Source organism: Chiloscyllium punctatum, chromosome 12 (assembly GCF_047496795.1).
Source record: "Chiloscyllium punctatum isolate Juve2018m chromosome 12, sChiPun1.3, whole genome shotgun sequence".
Taxonomy (NCBI): Eukaryota; Metazoa; Chordata; class Chondrichthyes; order Orectolobiformes; family Hemiscylliidae; genus Chiloscyllium; species Chiloscyllium punctatum.
The window spans coordinates 14,840,249-14,864,272 of NC_092750.1; the positions used below are offsets into that span (position 1 = coordinate 14,840,249).

The 24,024-nt window shown below is 42.7% G+C and overlaps 1 protein-coding gene across 1 annotated transcript in view; it reads right to left on the bottom strand.

The window, feature by feature from the left end:
- uba1 (ubiquitin-like modifier activating enzyme 1) overlaps positions 1–24,024 on the bottom strand; it is a 298,897-nt gene that overhangs the window by 21,685 nt on the left and 253,188 nt on the right. The window lies entirely within an intron of this gene.

Sequence of the window (24,024 nt, forward strand, 5' to 3'; positions counted from 1 at the left end):
TTTGAATCAAAGAATATAACCCTGTGACATTACCACTACACCATTGTCCCCTGTCCCAATTAAGACACTACCGTGGGATCTTTTACATTCGCCCTCAAAGGACAGATAGGGCCTCAGTTTTATGTTTCGATCCAAAATATGTAACGTCCAGTAGCACAGCACGCCTGGTGTATAGGACTTCTTCATGGTGAAGGGTGGGTTTGTATTTTGCACCCAGGTTCCAGAGGAAGGAGCTGGACCCACGACCACTTGAATGATGCAGGGGATGTTACAAGTATCAATGGTATGGGAGAGTGGTATTCAATGAGTTGACATGTTGTTGGGAGGCCAGGAAAGCAATATGGAATTGGGGTAGAGGATCGGCCACCATCCTAATGAATGGTAGAGCAAGTTTGTAGGACTGGATGGCCTACATTTACTTCTTGGGTCTTTGTAACCACAAATCAGCTGCTCACAGCCCATAACAGAAACAAAAGCGGCTTTGGTGGGTGAGTGGGGGGAGGGGGGGCGGTGGATGTTGGGGTTGGTGGGTATGGGTGTGGATATACCCATAGTGCTGTTTGGAAAGAGCTTCAATTCAGGATGGTGAGTGGTTTACATGGGTGCTGATCTTCCCATGCATCTACAATCCTGGTCTTTCTGGATGGTACAGGCCCTGGATTTGGAAGGTGCTGGAGAAGGTGAACTAAGACTTATATTTAAAAAAAAACGCTTTCACAGGGGAGGGAAATCATGTGACTTTAGGTTTGAATGTTGAATGTTGACACGCGATTTGAGAATGATTGCTCATCAAAAATCACGTAATAGTTATTTTGATTATATTAATTGCCTAAGTTCACATTAAGTAAGCAAAACAAAAACAATAATAAATATAGCTGTTCAATTTTACAATTTTTTTTGTTTTGGGGGTATGTGGAATTTTAGAAGCTGGGGTTCCAGATGTAGAAAAGTTGAGAAGCAGTGAGTTAAAGAGCTACAAGTTTGTATTTGTGTTTATGTGTTTTGTGAAGGGGACAGAGATGATTTGTACTTTCCTCCTTGTTTATATGCATCTGTTTGCACATGAACATTGGAGACAGATACTCTGTACGCAATTTAGCCTGAGGGCAAGACTGAACTTTACTTGTTTACTTACGAAAATAAAAGCTAAAATTTCTTCAAATTTACTTAGACTTCAGACTGTATGCTTAATATTTACATTCCATGGCAGAGCGACTACAGCTAAGACAGAGACCATTCGGACAGTTGAATTTGTACTAGCTCCCTGAAAATTGCACCGTGTCACAAACACAACTCACCAGAAAACAAAAGGTTTTATGTTAAAACATTATCTGAGCCAATGACTGGAAAAACCGTGGAGTGAAACAATGGGTGACATCACTTACAGAAAGTCCCCAAAGGGAGTCCCATTGTTTTCAAATCAATAGCAGAACCTTTTAACATAGAAAAGAACCGCTTCACAGAGGAAAGCTAATGCTGAGCTGACTCTACCATTATGGCACCGTAGCAGTCCTCTATATTTGGGACTCCATGAAAAAAATAAATTCACCACAGTTCTACCGGACCATAGGGCTGCTCTCTCATTAGAGAGAATGGGTATATGAATAGCAAGGGTTTAAATGGATATGGGCCAAATGCTAGCAAATGGGACTAGAATATTTTTGGATATCTGGTTGGCATGGACGAGTTGGGCTAAAGGGTCTCTTTTCCATGCTGTACATCTTTATGACTCTAAACAACTGGTGGTAGTTTAACCTATGGATCACCACACCTTAGGTGAAGGGAGAAGTTGGAAAGGAGAGTCATTCATGGTGAACTCAGCTGGTGTGGGAATTGAACCCACACTGTTGGCTTCACAGTTGGGACCACATTTCACAAAGCAGTCCTTATTTCACAACAGCAGCCATAGAATACTCAACTTTATTTTTGAGTGATGGCACTACTGACAAAGACAGTGGCCAAAGGGCTCCTTCTGTGTTGTATGACTCTATGTCAGCATTTATTGCCCATCCCTGTTTGCCCTTGGTCTGATTGGCTGTCCAGGTCTTTTCACAGCACTGTGAAGAGCGAACCATGTTGCTGTGGGTCTGGAGTCATACATAGGCCAGACCAGGTAAGGACAGCAGATTTTCTTCTCTAAAGGACATTAATGAAGCAGATGCATTTTCACAGCAATCAAAAATGGGTTCACAACCACAATTAATGAGAATATCTTGCAAATTTATTAATTCATTGAATTTAAACTACTTCAGCTGTTGTGGTGGGATTTGAACCTATTTGAACTTGTACAGTTCCAAAACAAGGATATCATCACCTTTAAATAAATCTAATTCGCAGAAATTTTCACATTCGGAGAAAAAAAATTCAAATTAAAAAATTTGACTTGTGCCTTGAATTTTGTAGAATTATACTATTTACAATATAGATGGAGGCCATTCAACCCATCATGTCTATACCGGCTTCACAAGAGGTTTTTACTCATCTCACTCCTAGCTCTCTTGCTGACAATCTTGATTACACGTTTTCAGAGCTAGATCACAAATAGCTTCACTATTGGCACAGTGGTTAGCACTGCCGCCTCACTGCGCCGGAGACCCGGGTTCAATTCCCGCCTCAGGCGACTCTCTGTGTGGAGTTTGCACGTTCTCCCTGTGTCTGCGTGGGTTTCCTCCGGGTGCTCCGGTTTCCTCCCACAGTCCAAAGATGTGCAGGTTAGGGTGAATTGGCCATGCTAAATTGCCCGCAGTGTTAGGTAAGGGGTAGATGTAGATGTAGATGTAGGGGTATGGGTGGGTACGCTTCGGCGGGGCGGTGTGGACTTGTTGGGCCGAAGGGCCTGTTTCCACACTGTAAGTAATCTAATCTAATCTAATCTAATCTTGCAATCATGCTGGTTTGATTAAGGGTCCAATCGAAATATGTTAACTTGTATGTACGAGAAGTGTCTAATATATTGTCCCATTTCTGAAAAATCTCAACAAGGAAATTAGTAGCAGGAACTGTCTGGGAGTGGTGGAGATTGGGGAGTGAGGTGCTCATCTGTTCAGCCAGTGGGTACAGGGTTCAATCAAGTCTCTCTGTGACTTACAATAGATATACAGACTTCAAAGTAAAACTGTCTCAAAAAACTGGGCTTGTTCAAAACATTTTCAATGAGCCTGGGAGTTACCACTGACCAGAAATTGAATTAGAGTCTAGATTAGAGTGGTGCTGGAAATCACAACAAGTCAGGCAGCATCCGAGAAGCAGGAAAATTGATGTTTCGGGCAAAAGCCCTTTATTCCTATCTGCTCCACCCTCCCCTCTGACCTGCCACCTTTACCCCCACCTCCGTTTACCTATCACACTGTCGGCTACCTTCTCCCCAGCTCCACCCGCTTCCCATTTATCTCTCCACCCCTGAGGCTCTCAGCCTCATTCCTGATGAAGGGCTTTTGCCCAAAACGTCTATTTTCCTGCTCTTTGGATGCTGCCTGATCTGCTGTGCTTTTCCAGCACCACTCTCCAGCATCTGCAGACCTCACTTTCACCCAGAAATTGAATTAGACTAGCCATAAAAACACAGTGGCTACAAAAGTAGTTCAGAGACTAGAAATACTAAAGTGACTAACTCATCTCCTGACTCCCCAAAGCCTGTCCACCACTGACAAAACATAAATCAGGAGTGCGATGTAATATTCCCATCTGCCTGGATGAGTGCAGCTCCAACAACACTCAAGAACTTGACACCATCCAGGACAAAGCAGGCCACTTGACTGGTGCTGCATCACAAGCATCCCTCTACCACCAACACTCAATATCAGCAGCATGTAATATCTACAGAAATTCATCAAGGCTCCTGTGACTGCACCTTCCCAATCCACAAGCACTTCCATCTCGAAGAGTACTGACAACAGATACATGGAAACATCAAGACCTGCAAGCTCCCTTCAAGCCACTTACCATCCTGACTTGGAAAAATATCACTGTTCCTTCAGTGTTGCTGGGTCAAAATCTTGTGGTTTCGTCCCTCAGGGCACTATGGATCTACTGCAGTGGGTACTGGAAGGCAGCTCACTACCAGCTTCTCAAGGGCAACTAGGGACGGGCAACAAATGCTGGCCCCATCAACGAAGCCACTTCCCGTGAATTAATTTTTTAAAACTGTTAACATTTTACTATTCACACAGCCTAATTTATAGTTTGTAACCAAAAAAAACAATAAAAATCAGTCGTCGTGACTAAGCTCCAAGGTGAAAATGATTGCAATCTGGTTTTAAGGTTCAATCCCTTTGGCTCACCCCACCCTTACAGTCTCCCATCCCACTTCCCCTAATTCTGAGCTACATCAAAATGCCTCCACAACACAAGAAAAAAATGACTGAACTTGTTAAATTATGAAACACATATATATCCACATACATCTCCCTATATATAATAAGAGGTAAACCTTCTTTCCTCAGGTTACAGAAGTGAGCATTAATGACTAGAATCCGCAGCGTTGGAAACTACAGCAAGCTCTGGGGTCAGCAGTTTACCACCACAGTCTCCAGTTAGAAACAGTTTTTAAGAGACAAATAACTGGTGTGATTGATGTATTTGGCTGCGATATCAGTATAGCAGCTATTAATCCATTTTCCTCCTATAAACCTGATATAATACAAATGGTTTGTTCTAATTTCCCTTTATTCAAACCATAAATGCATAGTTTTGGGTGTCATGTGTTCTCCCTCTCCACACACACGTACTCCCTATCTGTACAGGTATCCGTTCCATCCTCTCAACTCTTTGTACAGGATGAAAAAAAAAGAACATTATTAAGCTGCATAAATCTCCCAGCTCATATTAATGTCTTAAGCTCCCCCCGCCCCATTATTTCATCTGTCTCTCTGTCACATTTTCTTGGCACATCTGGCTAAGTTCATGCATCTTTTCCAAAAGTAATGGAGTGTGTGTTTGTGGGGTGGGCGGGGGGGGGGGGTTTGTCTCACCCACAGCTGCTCCCTCTCTCCCCAGCCCGCTTCCTGTCTCCATCAATCCACATGTGAAGTGGGGGAGGAAAAGGAGAGAGCTGAGAGCGGAAATGCTGCCACAGGCTGATGTGAGCCAACAGCCCAGGCTGGTCTGATCATTCCACAGGCCAGTTTAATGTCACACATACTGCAGGAATAAGAGCAACCAAATAATAGCAAGCAGGTTGCTAATGAGGAACACATTTCAGGAGCAGTCCCTCTCAGTCTCTCTGTTCACTATTTGCAAGTTAACAGCTAAAGTGGGGCAATTGCCACAGGTTTGGCTTCTCATTGAAGATTGTACTTTTATAAGTCAAAACATGATCTGTTGGTGCTAAACACAGTCTGCAGACGATAAAATTAATTTAGCCTGCTATTTGGTGGGTCTGCTAAATGAAAAATTGAACCTCCTCAGAAATGAAAGGAGTAAGCTATAATAGAGATTGCACTATCTGGAATGATACAGTACCTCGAAGCAGAAAAAGCTCAAACAAAATAATTAACTCTTTCAGGGGAAGATTCGCTTACTTTGAATAAAAATTCAGTTTGGTTAGAAAGTACTTCATCTGTTGACACTGAGAAACTGGATGTGGCACAGCTGATAACAGATCCATTCCGAAAGGGGTTGGGGTTGACTTGAGAACACGATGTGTACCAATGTCATTTGGACTAAATGTTCAATTATTTTTCCAATGCATTTGGTGTTTTTACGACTGTTTTAATTAAGCCCAGCTCACCTGGACTCCCATCCGGTGAGGATTGAGAATTTGCAGTGCCAGAGGTTAGAGTCCATTTCTTATAGAGGGTTTCCTATTTCTCCCCACCTCCCCCCGCCTCCACCCCCACCCAGGCTGCAGTTTTAACTGCTCACATTTAATCCCTGTTTAATCTGTGATTACCTCAAACACTCCAAAGCATCACTGCATCAGCCATTGCCTGATCTTTCAAAAGGACTGGAGATTATAGTATCAATGTTATTCAGAATCTTGTCCTAACTTGTGTGAGCCTACACCCAGCACACTTCAGTTCAAGCCAGGCGCTCGCAAGAGTGGATGCGTCCTTTTGGATAAGGGTGGCTCCAAATGAGGTGGCATTAAACTTGTCTCGCAATAGGAAATTCATCATAATAGGACGTGGTGATTTGAATTATATTTCAGGAAGCATCAGACTTGGGTGTGGGGCTTCCTGGAGAAATTAGGATCTCCTTTACAAGGCTGTGGATCCGATAATGGGAGAGAGGATCCCTCAAAACTTTGACTATGCAAAAAAAAAATATTATTGCTGATGCAACAGAGGAACTGACTCACATCAGAAAATAATCCTTGCAAAATTCAATTCTTATTGTATGAGTTAACAAAAGACTGCTTTGTGCCTAGATTTTAAAAAAAAATTTGTTTACAGGATGTTTCTGGCTAAGCTAGTCTCATTTCCCAGATAGTTAGGAATCAGCCAGCACATTGCTGTGGGTCTGAAATCCAGGTAAGGACAGCAGATTTCTTTCCTTGATGGACATTAGTGAACCAGACAGGTTCTTAACCACAATCACCATTAGGTTCATTTTTTTAAAATTCCAGACTTTTATTGAATACAATTCAGAATCTTGCCTTGAACTAAATTCAATATTAATCTTGGATTCAATTTTCATTATAGGCCACGGTTCAAGCCCTTATTCTCAGCATATTAGCCTGGGGACTTGGACTACTTGTGTGTGACACACCTAATGAATAACGGTGAAGCGAATATGCTCCTGGCCCATATCTCTTCAAGCCTTTCCTATTCATGTACTTATCCAAATGTCTTTTAAATGTCGCGATTGTCCACCACTTCCTCAGGAAGTTCATTCAAAACGTGTAAAAAGTCTGCCCCTTGTGTCTTGTTTAAATCTCTCTCCTCTCAACTTAAAATGTGCCCCCTAGTCTTGGAATCCCTCATCCTAAGGAAAAGACAACTAACATTAACTCTATCTATCCCCCTCATTATTTTATAAACATCTATAAAAGGTCACCTTTCAACTTCCTATGCTCCAGTGAAAAAAGTCCCAGCCTATCCAGATTTTATTTATAACTCAAATCTTCCGTACTTGGCAACATCCTGGTAAATCTCTTCTGAACTCTCTCCAGCTTAATAATATCTTTCCTATAATTGGGTGATCAGAACTGGACATAGTATTCCAGAAGAGGCCTCACCAATGTCCTTTACAACCTCAACATGACTACCCAACTCCTAGACTCAAAGAACTAAGCAATGAAGGCAAGTCTTTTTAAACATCCTGTCTATATGTGATGCAAACTTCAAAGAAATATGTATCCCTACAGGGTGGCAAGGTGGTTCAGTGGTTAACACTGCTATGGCATAACACCAGGGACTTGGGTTCGATTCCAGTGTCAGATGACTGTCTGTGTGGAGTTGTGCACATTCTCCTTCTGTCTGTGTGGGTTTCCTCCAGGTGCTCCGGTTTCCTCCCACAGTCCAAAGATGTGCAGATTAGGTGAATTAGCCATGCTAAATTGTCCACAGTGTTCAGGGGTGCGTAGGTTAGGTGCATTGGTCTGGAGTAAATATAGGGTAGGGGAATGGGTCTGGGTGGGTTACTCTCCGGAGGGTTGGTGTGGACTTGTTGGGCCGAAGGGCCTGTTTCCACACTGTAGGGATTCTATATTTTATATATAATCCCTCTGTTCTACAACACCACCCAAGGCCCTACCATTAATTGTATAAGCACTACCCCTTGTGTATTACACCAAATTGCAATACCTTGCATTTATCCAGATTGAACTCCATCTGCCATTTTTCAGTCCATTGACCCATTTGTAAAAACGTCTTCACTGTCTACTATGCCAACAGTATTAGTGTTGTCTGCAAATTTACTAACCACGTCTTCTATACTCTCACCCAAAATATTTTATATAAATGACAAACAAAAGCGGACCCAGAACTATCACCTGTGGAACACCATGTTTCCAGGCATATTACAATACCCTTCGGTACAATATATAAACACACATGATCTATTACAGATTTTATTACTTTTCTGTGGATTTTCCAAGAAGTTAAATTCCAGTTTCAAACGATAGTCAATGGTATGAATTCATTAAGCTCTGGATCTTAAGAAAGAAATGTAGCAAACTGAGTCCATGAATTGGCTTTGAAGCATCACTACATGGTTCAAGCTTGCATCAAGGCAAGAGGCTAAACATTAAACAAAGTTCTGAAGGAGGGTAACTGGACCTGAAACATTAACTCTGTTTTCTCTCCACTGGTACTGCCAAGCTGGTTGAGTTTTCCCAGCAATTTCAGTGTTTGTTTGAGGCTAAACGTTAGCCTCTTTTAAAAGGAGTTAGTTTGCCAGCTCTTGCTCAATTGGTCACCTTGGATTCGGAAGGTTCAAGGTTTCAAGTTCCACTCCAGAACTTGAGCACGATAAAAATATCGAAGCTGCCATGTTAGTGCAGCAGTGAGGGAGTGCTGCACAGTTAGGAATGCTGCCTTTTGAATAACATATTAAACTGAGGCCATGTCTGTTCTCACAGATCCCATGGTGTGAATTCGAAGAAAGACCATTGGCTGTTATCCCTCATGCCTGTTTTCTATCTACAGTATGCTGTTACTTACCCTGACTCCTCATACTCTGAATTCTTTCCTAATCAACCTGTTCAGAAATGTTAGGAATACACCTCTGGAGCAGATATGACTTGAACCCAGATCTCCTGCTTCGAAGGTAGGGACATTACCATTCCACCACAAAAGCTCCCTGTTAGCCCTTATGTGCTGCTCAATATTTATCCATCAATCAATAACACTGAGACAGATTATCTGGTCAGTACCACGTTGCTGCCTGTGGGAGCTTGCTGTATGCAACTTTGTCAGCTTGTTATCTACACCACAGGAAGAACTACACTTCAAAAGTACAGCATTGGCCTCAAAGCACTTTGAGAAATATGGTGGTCCTGAAAAGTGCAATGTAAAAGCAAGCCTTTTTTTTAAAAGTTCTATTGGAATGAAAGCTTGTTGCATACACAAATGTGCAACTGAACGGGCAGAATCTTACAGGGGCCTCAACTACAGGTGATCTGGAGAGAAAAGTGGCAGAATCACATGAGGTGACTGGCAAAGCCAGTCTCAATACTGGCAGCAGGTTGCTGCAAGGTTGAGTTAAGTCCCAGTTGAGGTGACATCCTCAGTTGGGAGCAGAGAGTTCCCTATTAAGCGGGGATTATTGGTTGTAATTGACCTTATCAGCTGCAAACCTTATCTCATTAATACGGCGTGAGCAAACCAGACACCGGGCAATTTTGACATGGAAGTCAGAACTGGGAAGTTAAAAATCACACAACACGAGGTTATAGTCCAACGGGTTTATTTGGGAGCATTAGCTTTTGGAGCGCTGCTCCTGTCCAACACTGGCACCTCCAAATCAGAACTGGGAAACAGTACCTCATGGCACAGACCGTGGGCACCAGCCACATGTACCCTTCACCTATGGACTCTCACAATCCTTACAGCATCTTTGCAATGCACTTGCAAGATGCTTAGGAAGTTGGGAGTGTATTGCTCGAAAAGCACAGGTCAGGCAGCATCCGAGGAGCAGGAGAGTCGTCGTTTTGAGCATAAGCCCTTCCAAAACGTTGATTCTCCTGCTCCTCGGATGCTGCCTGACCTGCTGTGCTTTTCTAGCAAAACATTCTCAACTCTGATCTCCAGCATCTACAGTCCTCACTTTCTTCTAGATGCTTAGGAAGCATATTCTTTCATTGCAGAGCACACTGGCCGCAACCCAGTGCCAGGAACCTGGGTTTGGTTCCAGTAAGAGGAAAAAAGACATGCGGGGCAAAATCTTTCGGATAACCTCAGAGCACTAGGGACTTGGGTTCGATTCTACCCTCAGGTATCTGTGTGGAGTTTGCACATTCTCTGCATGAGTTTCCTCTGGGTTCTCCAGTTTCCTCCCACAGTCCAAAGATGTACAGGTTAGCTGCATTGGCTATGCTAAATAGCCTTATTGTGTCTTGGGATGTGCAGGCTCGATGGATTAGCCATGGGAAATGTGGGGTTACAGGGATATTGTAGAAATGGGATGCTCTTCAGAGGGTTGGTACGGACTCAATGGGCCGAATGGTCTGTTTCCACACTGGAGAGACTTTACGTTTAGTGATTCTGAATACCGCAGATTTGGTAATGTTCGGCTCCAGGGGAAATGCAAAGGCTGAGATCTATATTTGAAGTAACCTGTTCCAATGCCCACAGGGGTTGAGAGAAATGACACGAGTGAGCAAGTTTAGTTTCTTATCCTGATGATTGTGTGCTTACTCATTGAACCTCAGTGCAGGAGACTGACATCCCCTGCCAATTACTAGCCTATAGTTTATGCAATTTCCTGCCTATGACTAAAACAAATAAATACATGGCTTTTATGAAAAGAAAGTCAGGGTTTAATCTCCACACCATCATTTCACAGTACAGTGGTGCCAAATTAGGTTCTAATTAATGTGAGGAGCACAGCCTGGTCCTGCTGTGGTGCCCCTTGGATATCCTGAGGTGACCCTATGGGATACAGAGACCCAACAAACTCCTCTCTCACAACCCAGCAACAAGCCAGTTAATTAAGGCAAATTAAAAGGAAAGAAAGAGAAAAAAAAAGAATTGACTTATTCGAGGGTCGCCAAGAATTTGGACACGTTGCATCTAGCGGTTTCTGCAATGAAAGAGTCTCTGTCAGCTCTTATGCATAGATAAAGAGCTCGACACATAACCAAGATGATCATGCAAAAAAGGGAGGAAGGATGGTCTAATATACTGGGCACAAGTACAGGGCTTTGCACAACACTTTTATTATATATTTCCCTTAATGTCATCCTGTTCTACAGTCAGATGCTCTGAGGGCTCTTTACAACAGCCAACCCTATGACCTTCCTGGTGACATTATAATAAACTCTCTCTTCCAGCCACCATGCATGAAGCGATAATCAACAAGCAATTACTTCTCCAAAAAAACACTCAATTCAAACCATCAAATGACCAGAGAAAGCCAGCATTCTGCCAAAGAAATGAGTAAGACATTTCAGCATCAATGGGCACTTTGTCTGAGAATGTGGCAGCTACTGTGCATTCCTGAAACAGGAAAAGGTTTGACCCACGAGTAAAGCAAGGAGTGTGTCCTATGGTTTGTGCTTTAACAGTAGACATTTCTGCAGATCATCCCAGCTGCTGAAAACTAATTTTTGTGTTTGGTGACTGGATGGAGTAGTACTGTGCAGAAGTGATCGACTCATTCCGCTCCCCCCCCCCCCCCGCTCAAATCTGATCAGTTCAATAGATACACAGTTACTTGGAACATTATATTAACAGGGAGCAAAGGCAAATCCAGTAAGCGTTATATTTGAACATAAACATCAATGGAAATGGGACAGATTCAAAGTCTCCTTATTATAAGATGAATTACACCCCTGTTTCCAAGTTGATTGTATTTATATTTCGTACGTGAAATTAAAATGAACAGTGAGTAGAAAATGTGATTTAAGGATAACACAGTGTCATCAAGGCAGGGTGACAACTTTATTTCAGTAGTAACATGTTTGCTTCTAAGTCAGAACATGAGCACATAAACAAACCTGACACTACAGTGCATTGTTCAATGTGCCTTCAGTCAGATGTGGGATATATTTCTCCCTGTTGGCTCTGGCTGTGCAGCACTTTGGGATGTTGTGAATATAAATTTATCTCTTTTTTTCAAAAAAATTTGAATTAGAACAAAAATATCATGAGACAGACGTAATCATTTTGAGAAGAAGCCCAGAATTTTAAATGTGACTGGGTACAATGATGGTCTATTTGATGCATTTACAGGCACACTTTCTTCTCCGTCACTCATGCATTTGAGCTCTGGGAAATGTATTGCAAAAACATTTACTACAAAGTTTGCAGGAAGCCATTAGCAGTTTTCCATCCACTGAAATGGATGGTTAGAAAATCAGGCGAACCTTGAGCCCAGATTTGCATGGGGAGGCTCTGTCTCACACTTTTGCCTGGTTGGTGAAGAAGAAAATACATTTCTTAATTCCCTGAGGAAAGGTTCTAATCGGTTTTATCCATCCCCTGGGTGAACCGGGTGAAACTCAAGGTAGCTTTGCATCATGTTTGACATAATGTTCAATCTGTTGCCAGCAATGCAATGATTTTTCTGTGGAACCACATTCCACAATTTTTTTTTATATACCTGTGCTTAGCTTTGGAATATCACAATTATATTCTTTGTTAAGTATTTGTCAGTGTAGCTTACCTAACAGTGTTGATTGAAACAGCAATAAAGGAGCAAACACTCTATATTCCAGTCCTGCTAGGGCACAATACATAGGATAGAAGTTCGACTGAGATCCAGATGTACAGGGGTTACTGCTAACTTTCCAGGAGACTATGTTTGGCATGACATGTATCCATCACATATGATATAAATATGATAGGCTGCTGGTCAGATCCTGAAATGTTCACTAGGGTCAGTAGATTAGAGGTTAGATTCCTTACAGTGTGGAAACAGGCCCTTTAGCTCAAAAAGTCAATACCGACCCTCTGAAGAGTAACTTATCCCTCCCCCCCCCCCCGACTAATGCATCTAACACTAAAGACAATTTAGCATGGCCAATTCACCTCACCTGCACATCTTTGTGATGTGATGTGAGAGGAAACCAGAGCACCCAGAGAAAACTCACACAGACAGTGGCCCAAGACTGGAATTGAACCCGGGACCCTGGTGCTGTGAGGCAGCGGTGCTAACCACTGAACCACCAACCCACCACAATGGGACTAGAGACTACAGCCTTAAAGGTTTGAGCTGTTTTTTTCAGAAGCTCATATATATATAATTACAGCTTGGCTCAGTGGTAGAGCTCATACTTCATATTAGTGAGCTGTGGGTTCAAGCCCCACTCTAGCATATGAGTGACTTGATCTGCTAAAAAAATGATAGAAAGTCATTTATCCCAGTCTATAAATGACTAATCGTCTGATTCTGGTTTAACTGTATGAAATTCCAGCAATGTTATGAAGGCATTAACCTTTTTTTTACAAAATGGGGAAATAGCATCTCTAGCCTCATGTTCTATAATTTGCATCATATTTATGTCGTGTCTTTACACATCAAAGTGTTTTGAAAAACACTTCATACACTTTTATAATCAGTTGCTGCTATTCAATAGGCAAATTTGAGCATGTTAATTTAAACTTGTATCAAGTTGCCCTATCACCCACTTACATATTGTTCTTGAATAGTGTAAATAGAATAATCCCTGTGGACGACATGCCATATCCCAACTCCAAACCCCTTCCCTCCCCCCACCCCTTCCAATCCATCCCCCGTTCCCCCCTCCCACTGAGTTTCTGTAATCTCTGCCTCACAGTTGGAGTTTATTTTACTGTTTATTTTCAACTTCTGTTTTCCTGCAGCTCAGCCATTTCTAATTACATTTAGCTAATGTGCAGTTAATTAATGCTGGTTAATCTTTTCTTCATTAGACCAACGTGACAGTCAATCAACTCTCCTCTGAAAGTCCAGATATATTGGCCCGGATTTTCCGATGTCATTATTCCAGGATTGCACATGGGGACCCTGTGTAATCCCTAGTATAGCAGAGTCCAAAGGAATTGTCCGGGAAAATAGAACATTCCTCTGGGCAATTCCCCAATGCTTGGAATTTTCTGAAAGTATCCATTTAAATCTGAGATTTCAGTGGGTTCCAATGCAGTCAAGTCAAGGGATAGTTGGACTACTAAAATCCCAGTCTAACTCCTGAGTAACTATTCACCTGGATCCCCAAATTACCACACACATCCCCAACTACACACGCGTCCACGACTCCAAAACCATCAAGACTCAGATCTGACTACATCCCTCTTCTTCTGGGGAACTGCCCCTTCCCCCCACCCCCCCAAACCTTGATGCTCTGTCATGGCTACTGCTTCCCCAGGACTTGAACACTTCCCTGTCAGCACACCCAAAGCCCCTCTCAAAACATTGGATTTGTATCCCACCCCCATTGCTCGGCCACCTGACAACTCCTCACCAACTACAGCCCGTTGATGTAACAGTCTGCTGCTAGACACACATCACACCTCCCCAACCCCTAATCCATGGAGTCTACCATCACCTGCATCCACCACTCTCCCCCACCCCAACTGCACTAATGGATCTGACAACCACCTCCCTTGGGACCCAACACCAACCTATCCCATTGGACTACCAAACCTCATATGTCGTTTATAAAATCATGAGGGGCTTAGATAAGGTGAATGACAAGGTTCTTCTCTCCAGGATGGGGGAGTTCAAAACAAGGGGGCTTATTTTTAACGTGAGAGGAGAATGATTTAAAAAGGATATGAGGAGCAATTTGTTTTTACTCAGTGTGTGGAATAAACTGCCAGAGAAAGTGGTGGATGCAAGTACAGTTGCAACATTTAAAACCATTTGGATACGTTCATGAATAGAAAGGTTAGAGGGATATGGGCCAAGCGCAGGCAGATGGGACTAGCTTAGTTTGAGAACCTGGTCAGCATGGACTGGTTGGATCGAAGGGTCTGTTTCCATGCTGTATGACTCTGTGACTCTATGTCCTGCCCATCCTAAACTATCCTAAACACTCCATCAGTTACTTGACCACCTTGTCACCCTATACCCTGGCATCCTACTTACCAGATCCCTTTGTTGCCTTGCACCCTACCCTTCCCGACACTCTACTCTGGCACCCTACAAACCTGGCACAATATTGTCAAGCCACTTGGCTCCTGACTTAACAGGTACCCTACCCTCTGTGCACCCTAACCTCACATGTAACTTATATATTTAGCCTTTCACAGCAGCTGTCACATTGGCTATCTCTGGTTCTGGAACTTTACATCTCCAAACTGACTGCTGTGAGAAAGGGAACACGGTTTGCTTTCCCCTAACTGTTCTGCACTACCAGGGACCTGTCAGGATGGAAGTACAGCTCCACATGTCTGAGGGAGCTCCGATCAGAATCTATTGTCAGAAATGCTGAGCTCTTTCACAACTTGAAAAAAAGCATGTGATTGTCACTCCTTGGAGCATCTGGCCCATTGTATCTGGTGAATTACTCTCTCTCTGTTCTATCCAAGTTACTTCCTTCCTCAAAGACTTCGAGTAGATTTGTGAGACCACATCCCTCATTCTCAAACCAATGTTATCTATTCCAATTTATTCTGGAAATGAGAAGTACATGCATAGTGTAGGAGAAAAATGGAGAGTTGGTGAGGCCGCATTTGGAATATTGTGCTCAGTTTTGGTCAACTTGTTATCGGAAGGATGTTATTAAGCTGGAAAGAGCACAGAAGAAATTTACAAAGCTGTTGCCTGGACTCAATGGTCTGAGTTATAGAGAGAGGTTGGACCTTTTTTCCTTCAGACCTTATAGAAGTGTATAAGATGATGAGACATAAGATAAGAACAGACACCATACTTGATCTCAGTCAACAAGCTAACCAGTGAATCGAGTAAATGACCTAGGATTGACAATTTAGTGCAGCCCTGAAGGTGTGCTGTACTGTGGAGAAAACATCTCTCAGTGATACTGTCTGCCTTCTCAGATGGATGTAAATAAAATCCCAAGGCATTCATTTAAGAAGTGATGGGCAATCTTCCTGTACTGTGGCCAATAGTTATTCCACCATTCAACGCTGTTAAATATAATTACTTGGTCATTATCTCACTAATGCACGTGCAGCTTGCAGTGTGCAAATTGGTTATCATTATTTCTTAATGTCATTGAACTTCAAGAATACCTCACTGTCTATAAATCAGTTTGGGAGATCCTGAGGTCATGAACTATGTTTTAATGTTTATTCAGAATGTTTAATTAATTTGGAATACTGTGCACAGTCCTGGTCTCCCTCCAATGGGAAGGCTGTTGTGAAACTTGAAAGTGTTCAGAAAAGGTCTACAACAATGTTATCAGGGTTGGAGGGTTTGAGCCACAGGGAGAGGCTGAATAGACCAGGGGCTGTTTTCTCAGCAGTGTCAGAGTCTGAGGGGTGATCTTATAGAGATTTATAAAATCATGAGAGGTACTGTATATGGATAGGGTAAATAGCCAAGGTCTTTTCCTTGGGGTGGGGGAATTCATAACTGGACAGTATGGGTTTAGGGTGAGGGGGAAAGATTTAAGAGGGACCTAAGGAGCAACATTGTCATGCAGAGGGTGGAATGAGCTGCCAGAGGAAATGGTGGAGGCAGGTACAATTACAATATTAAAAGGCATCTGGATGGGCAAGTGAATGGGAAGGGTTTAGAGGGACATGGGCCAAGTGCTGGCAAATAGGATTTGGTTAATTTAGGGTATCTGGTTAGCATGGACGAGTTGGACCAAAGGGTCTGTTTCTGTGCTGTATGTCTCTGTGACTCTATGACTCTAATTACCCTTTGAATGGCCCAGAAGCAACTTGATCTAAAATCTTACCAGTTGCATATATCTTTGAACTCCATTCCTCAAGATAAAACCAATACAGGCTTAGAACTTGTTATCAATCAGTCAAGGTACAAGCATACACTTGCCCATTGTGCAATGTTAATGATTTGAAAAATCCTGTCTCTGCTTACTGGTTTTGTCCAGGATGAGCAGTAATGCTGAGGACTGTTTTGCTGTGGGAGGAACAAAGGCTTTATTTTGATTCTGAACAAGACCCAACACAGGACAACATCTTCTGAAGAATTAAACACAAAGGGGTTTTATACATCAGAAATAAAACTAAAATGCACACTGACAATCTGACGGCTGCCTCGATCATGTGCAACGGCCTGAAGGACTCAAAGTATTTCCTTTCCAAATCCTGACTGCAACACTCTGACAGTGACCAGAATTCAGGCGTACCAGCTCAGAAACTACATGCCTGGGCCCCCTGCCTGTTCAAGAGTTTCCAGAGAACAGAGGACCTCCTTCAGTAAGTGCTTTAGTACCAGAGCTGCAGACTTCCATGGAGTGAATCTGGTAGCTTTAATAGTAGTTTACTGAGCACCATTCAGAGAGTCCATTATGCACAACAATAAATAATTGGGCGATCAGACAAAGTGGACAATTAACTGAAGTACTAAGAGGGACAGAAAGAGAGAAATGGCCCTTTACTTCTCGCAATAAACCTGATGAGTTCCCATTTGAAGCGATGGCATGCTGTGCATTGAATTTCTGTTCAGAAGGCTCTTTGTCTCTGCCAATAAAGGTCCGGGTGCCCATTTAGGGGACAAATTACTTCAGAGATAGAATGTGCAATTTTATTTCAAAAATCATCAGTTTCATCAGCTGAGTAATGGACTCCCATTTAAAAAGCCTTCAGTTCTGAAAGTAATGGTTTAGAAGCTCATCAGCCCTAGATCACATGATTCCCATTCAACAACAACAACTTGCATTTCGAGAACATAGCAGGCAAATCATTGCACTTTATGGCACAAGGGGGGATTGAGGAAAGCATTAAAGGAACAGATTCTGTCTGGTTGAGAGCAGCTCCAACAACACTCAGGAAGCTTGACACCTTCTTGGACAAAGAAGCCCAGCTTGAATGGCATCCCATGCACCACCATCCAATTTCACTGCCTGAACCACCAACACACACGGGCAGCAGAGTGTACCATCTACAAGATGCACTGCAGCTGCTCACCAATTCGGAAGCACCTTTCAGACATGCAACCTTTCCCATCTTGATGGACATGGGCTGCAGATGCCTGGAAAAACCACTCCCTGAAAGTCCTTCTCCAAGTCACACACCATTCTGACTAGAAATGATATCACTATTTCTCCGTCATTGGTGGATCCAAATCCTGGATTTCCCTTCCTAACAACACTGTGGGTGTACCCACACCACATGGACTGCAGCTGTTCAAGAAAGCGGTTCCCCAATACCTTCTCAAGGGCAGTTAGGAATGGGAAATAAATAGAATCATTCCCGCATCTTGTGAATTAATACGTATGTTAGGAGAGATACTTAAAAATAGCAAGGAAGAAAGGTTTAGGTTGGTCCAACTGAAGTCTTTCAATTGTGGAGGTCAAGACAGACAAAACATTAGGGAGGGGAATGAGAAGGTTGCAGAGATAGAACAGGTTTAGAAATGTGGAGGTATTGAAGACTGGGGCAAGTGTTTTAAGGTCAATGCTTTTGGAAATGGGAGCCCATACATCTCACAATGACAGGAGTCTTGGGTGAGCGGGACTGAGCATAGGAGGCTAGATTTGAGACCAGTTGAAGTTTGTGGAAGGCAATGAAATGAAATTAGATTAGAGTTTCAATTTGAATGGGTGGATACTGAGAAGAAATGCTAGAAATGGAAGACTTTACCCCCACTTAGAGAACATCAGGATAATCAAAACTCGGTTTGGTTGATAATCTCAGCAATGCCCAATAGTTATGCTTAGCTTTTATTTATCTTAAGACTTTAGAATGATAAGAATATCCAAAAGACATTTGAGATGTCTACGTGAAATTAAAATCTGCACTATTTTGGTGATTAGAGATAACCAACAAAGAAAGAATGGATTCACTCCTTTGTTACTACAAACACCTTCCACCACAAAAAAACTCAATCCTTAAACTGTGATATTTCCGATACATAAAGGAAAGAGAGAAATGCTTGCATTTGTGGAACCCCTTTAGTGCTTCCACAGAGCTTTAAGAAACAGTGCTTTATTTTCTTTATTTATTTAACAGGCATTAATTGCCAAAGTCAAGCAGTGGCCTCCTCATTTGTTGAGCTTAGTCCGTCTCTTAACCTGTAGAGGAGACAATCTACAGTAATGTTAAACTGAATGGCATGGGTTGAAACACTGCTGACATGCTGCTACTGCTGTAGCATATGAAATAGGGAAGCCCATTTGTGCACAGCAAGATCCCACAAACAAAGGTGAGGATACTGAATATATAATTTGCCTTTTGGTATTAAGCTGAGAATTGAATGTTGATCAGGACAATCGGAAAGAATGCTCCACCTCCTATTTGAAGTGTCATTTTTTACATTCCCTTATAGAGGGTCTGTGGGGCCTCTATTTAAACTTTCATTTTATAAGAATCCATTACAACGTTGAGGAGCATGTTTCAGGGTGGAAATTACTAAGTTTGAGAAAACATAAATTCACAAACTCCCTTTAGTTTCACTGCTATGGTTTATACCACCCAAATTTCTTAATGCATTACCTTAGTAACAATATACTCATAAATACTAATTATGTTTCATTTATATTGCTCCACTTTCATTCCAACTCATCTTAGAATACAACTGGCAAACTTTGAGATGTTAAAAATGTCAGCCTAACTGCTTTCATAATTACTACAACAGGTAGAGCCAGACATTATAATTAGCATTGTACTCCACAAGACAACAAGCACTCCAAGCTAACTACCAACTCCCAATTCCTATCAATACATTTATCTCTCACTCCATAAGTCTACTGCAACACAAGAGAAGACAGCTACTGATACAGAACTATTACGACAGCTTATTTCTTTATCTGTGGCTATGAACAGAGAATAGAGTTTGCACATTCTCTCCGTGTCTGCATGGGTTTCCTCCAGGTGCTCCGGTTTCCTCCCACTATCCAAAGATGTGCAGGTCAGGTGAATGGGCCATATTAAATTGCCTGTAGTATTCGGTGCATTAGTCAGAGGGAAATGTGTCTGGGTGGGTTACTCTTCGGAGGGTTGGTGTGGACTTGTTGGGCCGAAGGGCCTGTTTCCACACTGTAGGGAATCTAGTCTAATCTAATCAGAAGCAAAACTTTCTATTGAGGAATCACAATATAAAAGTCACCTGATTGTTCTCTTTCAGCTGCTGTTTGTTTCTGTTATTGTCTGATTTTAATCTCATAAATCTTACAAATCCTGTTGGGTGGAACACAGGAACAGGAGTAGACCCTCAAGCCTATTCTGTCATTCACAGAGAGCACAGTGTGCAACCTAACTCCATATACCTGCCATTGTCCCATATCCCTTAATACCTTTGGTTAACTAAAATGTATCAATTCCAGTTTTAAAATTTGAACCATTGATTGCCGCATGTGACAGAGTTTGACCACCTTTTGTGTTGCAGCTCGAGCTGCAATTTGTTTTACTGTGCTCCAGTCCGACACTTCTCGATCAGCAGAAAGTTTATTTCAATCAGCGCTATCAGTTTTTATCTGTTAACACTACCTGCATTTATGAATGAATGCCTCTTACATTAGGGATGGCCCCACTGAAATCTTTCAGATGACAGGACTGGGTAGGTAGACAATAGGGTTTATTTGGGTAATTGTAGGCTCCCACTTCAGGGGCAGAGTAAAGGGATGGCTATCAATGGAAGACAGTGAGAAATAAATTCAAGAAGGAATTCAGGTGAAACCTCTATACCTGGAGAACAGTGAGAATATGGAACTCACCACCACAAGGGGTGGTTGAATTGATAGATGCACTTAGGGATACGATAGGTACACAATACATGGAGGAATGAGAGGGCTGGACAGAGGATGAAATAAAGAAGGGTAAAAAGTGACTCATGTTGAGCCAGAGTCCTGCACAGTCTATGGCTAGAATCTACTGCCCCCCCCCCCCCCCCACCCCTTAATTGAGGTTTGCAATAGGGTTGGGAGTTTGAGACCCCACTCAAGGACCCCATTCTGCTATCATTGGTATCAGCTCAGTGGCACAGAGTGCAACAGTCTGCAGGTACTTTGGATGAGTACTTCACCAACGTCATAGACTTTATCAGCAAGTGTGTGCAGGATTGTTAACGAGGAAGTCAATCCGGATGCTCCCCAAGAGGAAACCCTGGATGAATCAGGACATACAGAACCTGCTAAAAACCAGGTGTGAGGCCTTGAGATCAGGAGACCCAATTAAATAATATGAATCCAAATATGACCTTTGCAGAGCCATTAACACAGCCAAGGACCAATACCGATCCAAACTAGAGACCCAGACAGACATCCGGTGACTACGGCAGGGACTGAATGACATCACAGGTTCTAAAAATAGTCAGTGCAAGATAGCAGACGATGACACACCCCTCCCAGATCATCTCAATGCCTTCTATGCTCGCTTTGAGCAGAATTTCAGTGGAGAGGTAACACCTATTCCAACAAGTCCTGACGAACCTATCCCAACAGTCATTGCATCAGAGGTCAGATCAGTTTTCCTTTATGTGAATCCAAGGAAAGTGATGGGACCAGACAGAGTACCAGGCTGTGCACTCAGAGCATGCACAGATCAACTGGCAGAGGTCTTCTCGGACATCTCCAACCTCTCCCTGCAGCAGGCCACTATTCCTGCCTATTTCTAGAGGGCCAATGTCATCCCTGTGCCTAAGAAGGCTCATGCAACATGTCTCAATGACTACCACCCAGTGGCTCTAACTTCAGTGGTCATGAAGTGCTTTAAAAAGCTGGTCATGGCATTAATCAACTCCAGCCTCCCCACTACTCTTGACCCACTCCAATTTGCCTATCGGACCAACAGATCCACATCAGATGCCATATCATTTGCCCATCACTCCTCCCTAGAACATCTTGACACCAAGAACAGCTACATAAGAATCCTATCATTGACTACAGTCAGCCTTCAACAGTATTATCCCCTCAAGACTGATTACTAAACTTTGAGATCTCGGACTAAGCCCCACTCTCTGCAACTGGATCCTCAGTTTCTTGACCCATAGGCCACAATCAGTGAAGATTGGGAGCAATATTTCATTCTCACTAACACTCAACACTGGAGCCCCCCAGGGGTGCAGATTCAGCCCCCTACTGTACTCACTGTATACCCATGATTGCGTCGCCAAATACCAGACTAATGCCATTTACAAGTTCGCTGATGACACCACCATAGTTGGTCGAATCTAAGATGGTGACAAAACAGTCTACAGATGGGAGGTGGAAGATCTGGAAAAATGGTGCACTGAGAACAACTTAACTCTCAATGCCAGCAAAACCAAGGAACTCATTATTGACTTTCGGCAGGATGTAACTCATGCTCCCCCTATATTTTAACAGAGGTGGAACGAGAGGAGAGTATCAAGCTCCTGGGAGTGGTCATCCACAACAAGCTTTCTTAGACTCTTCAAGTGGATGCACTGGTTACAAAGCCCAACAATATCTCTTCTTCCTCAGATAACTGAGGAAATTTGGTATGACAGCGAATACCCTTGCCAAATTTTCTAGGTGCACCATCGAGAGCATTCTGTCTGGATATATCACTACCTGGGATGGCAACTGTACCATCCAAGATCAGAGATGGTTACAGAGAGTGGTGAACTCAGCCAGACAATCACACAGGCCAATCTCCCATCTGTAGAATCCATCTACCAGGCCCGCTGTAGGAAAGGCCTCCAGCATTCTCAAGGATCCATCCCACCCTGGCAATGTTTTTCTATGACCTCTACCATCAGGGAGAAGGTACAGAAGCTTGAACACATGCACCAGCTGGTTTCAAAACAGTTTCTACCCGAGTGTTGTTAGAATACTGAATGGACTCTCAAACTTGTAACATTCGCCTGTACCTGTGTTTTTATTTTGCCACTGTTTACCTATTATTTACTTATCTACACTACTTAACTATGTGATCAGCCTGTATTGCTCACAGACAACACTTTTCCCTGTGCCTCGGTATACATGACAATAAATTCAATTTGATTCAAGTCAACAAGCAAACAGTTGGTGGGGGGGGGGGGGGGGGGGGGGGGGTGGTAATGTGGGTTTGCAAGTAGCCTTGTTCAAAGGCGCTTAGTATCTGAATTGAGCAGTCGGTATGAGAAAGCAGGGTGGGGAGGGCTGGCATTGGCAGTGTGGAAGTAAAAAAAAGCCCCATGACATTATTTGAAGAGAAGCAGGAAGGTATCCTGCATAATATTTATCTCACACTTAAAATTGTGAGAACTTTACATGGTTTTATATGTTCATCTCGTCTTTATCTTCTGGGACAAGGTTGCTTACAGGTTGTCTGCCCTTTTTCCTACAGTACAACACTTCAAATGTATTTGAATATACATGCAAGTTATTTCATGCCCTCTAGTGTAAAGGGATGCCTTTGAATAAGATACATCTGCTGCTTTTGATGGGCATGCACCAGCATCATGGTTAGCTGTTGTTTGGTATCGGAAACTGCTTTTGGATTTTGCACGTAATCTTTGTAAAAACAAGGGCCATTTCTTCATTGTTCAAGAAACTAGAGCGTCGTGTCCCAACACAACTTTACATGAGTAGTAAGCACCTACCAGCGATTCATCATCAGGGAGGAGAGACACGTTTTGGAAGCAAGTCAACCTGGGGTCACTTCTGCTAACCACTCTCTGAGCAGAGATAGTTGGTTTGTCAGCAGATCATCAATAAGACTGTCGGATGTAGGAGCAGATGGAGGCCATTCAGCTCATCGAGTCAGCTTCAACATTCAATGAGATCATGGCTGATCCGATAAATTTTAAGTTGTAGACTTTTTTTTTCCTTTGGGCTCTTTTTCTTTTATTTCTGCTGTTGATGTTTTTTTTAAAATTATTGTTGTTTTCTTGTGCTTTTTAAATTATGGGTTTTGGAAACAAGATGGCGACTTTGTACACTTTTCACTGTACTCCTGTATTCTTATAATTGAGCATGTAATTTTAAGTCTAATAATCCTCAACTCCACTGTCCTCCCATGCTTCCTTCATAAGACTTGATTCCCATACTGATTAAGTATCTATCTCAGCCGAGAATATAATTAATGACCTAACGTTTGCAACCCGCTGTGGGAAAGAATTCCATGGATTCACAACCCTTTAAGAGAAGGAATTCCTCATCTGCCTTAATCATTCCCCTCTTGTGGGCAGCGTGGTGGCTCAGTGTTGGCATCATAGCATCAGGGACCCAGGTTTGATTCCACCCTTGGGTGACTGCCTGTGTGGAGTTTGCACACTCTCCCCGTGTCTGCGTGGGTTTTCTCTGGGTGCTCTGGTTTCCTCCCACAGTCTAAGTATGTGCAGGTTAGGTGGATTGGCCATGCTAAATTGCCCATAGTGCCCAGGAGGTGTGCCGACTAGGTGGATTAG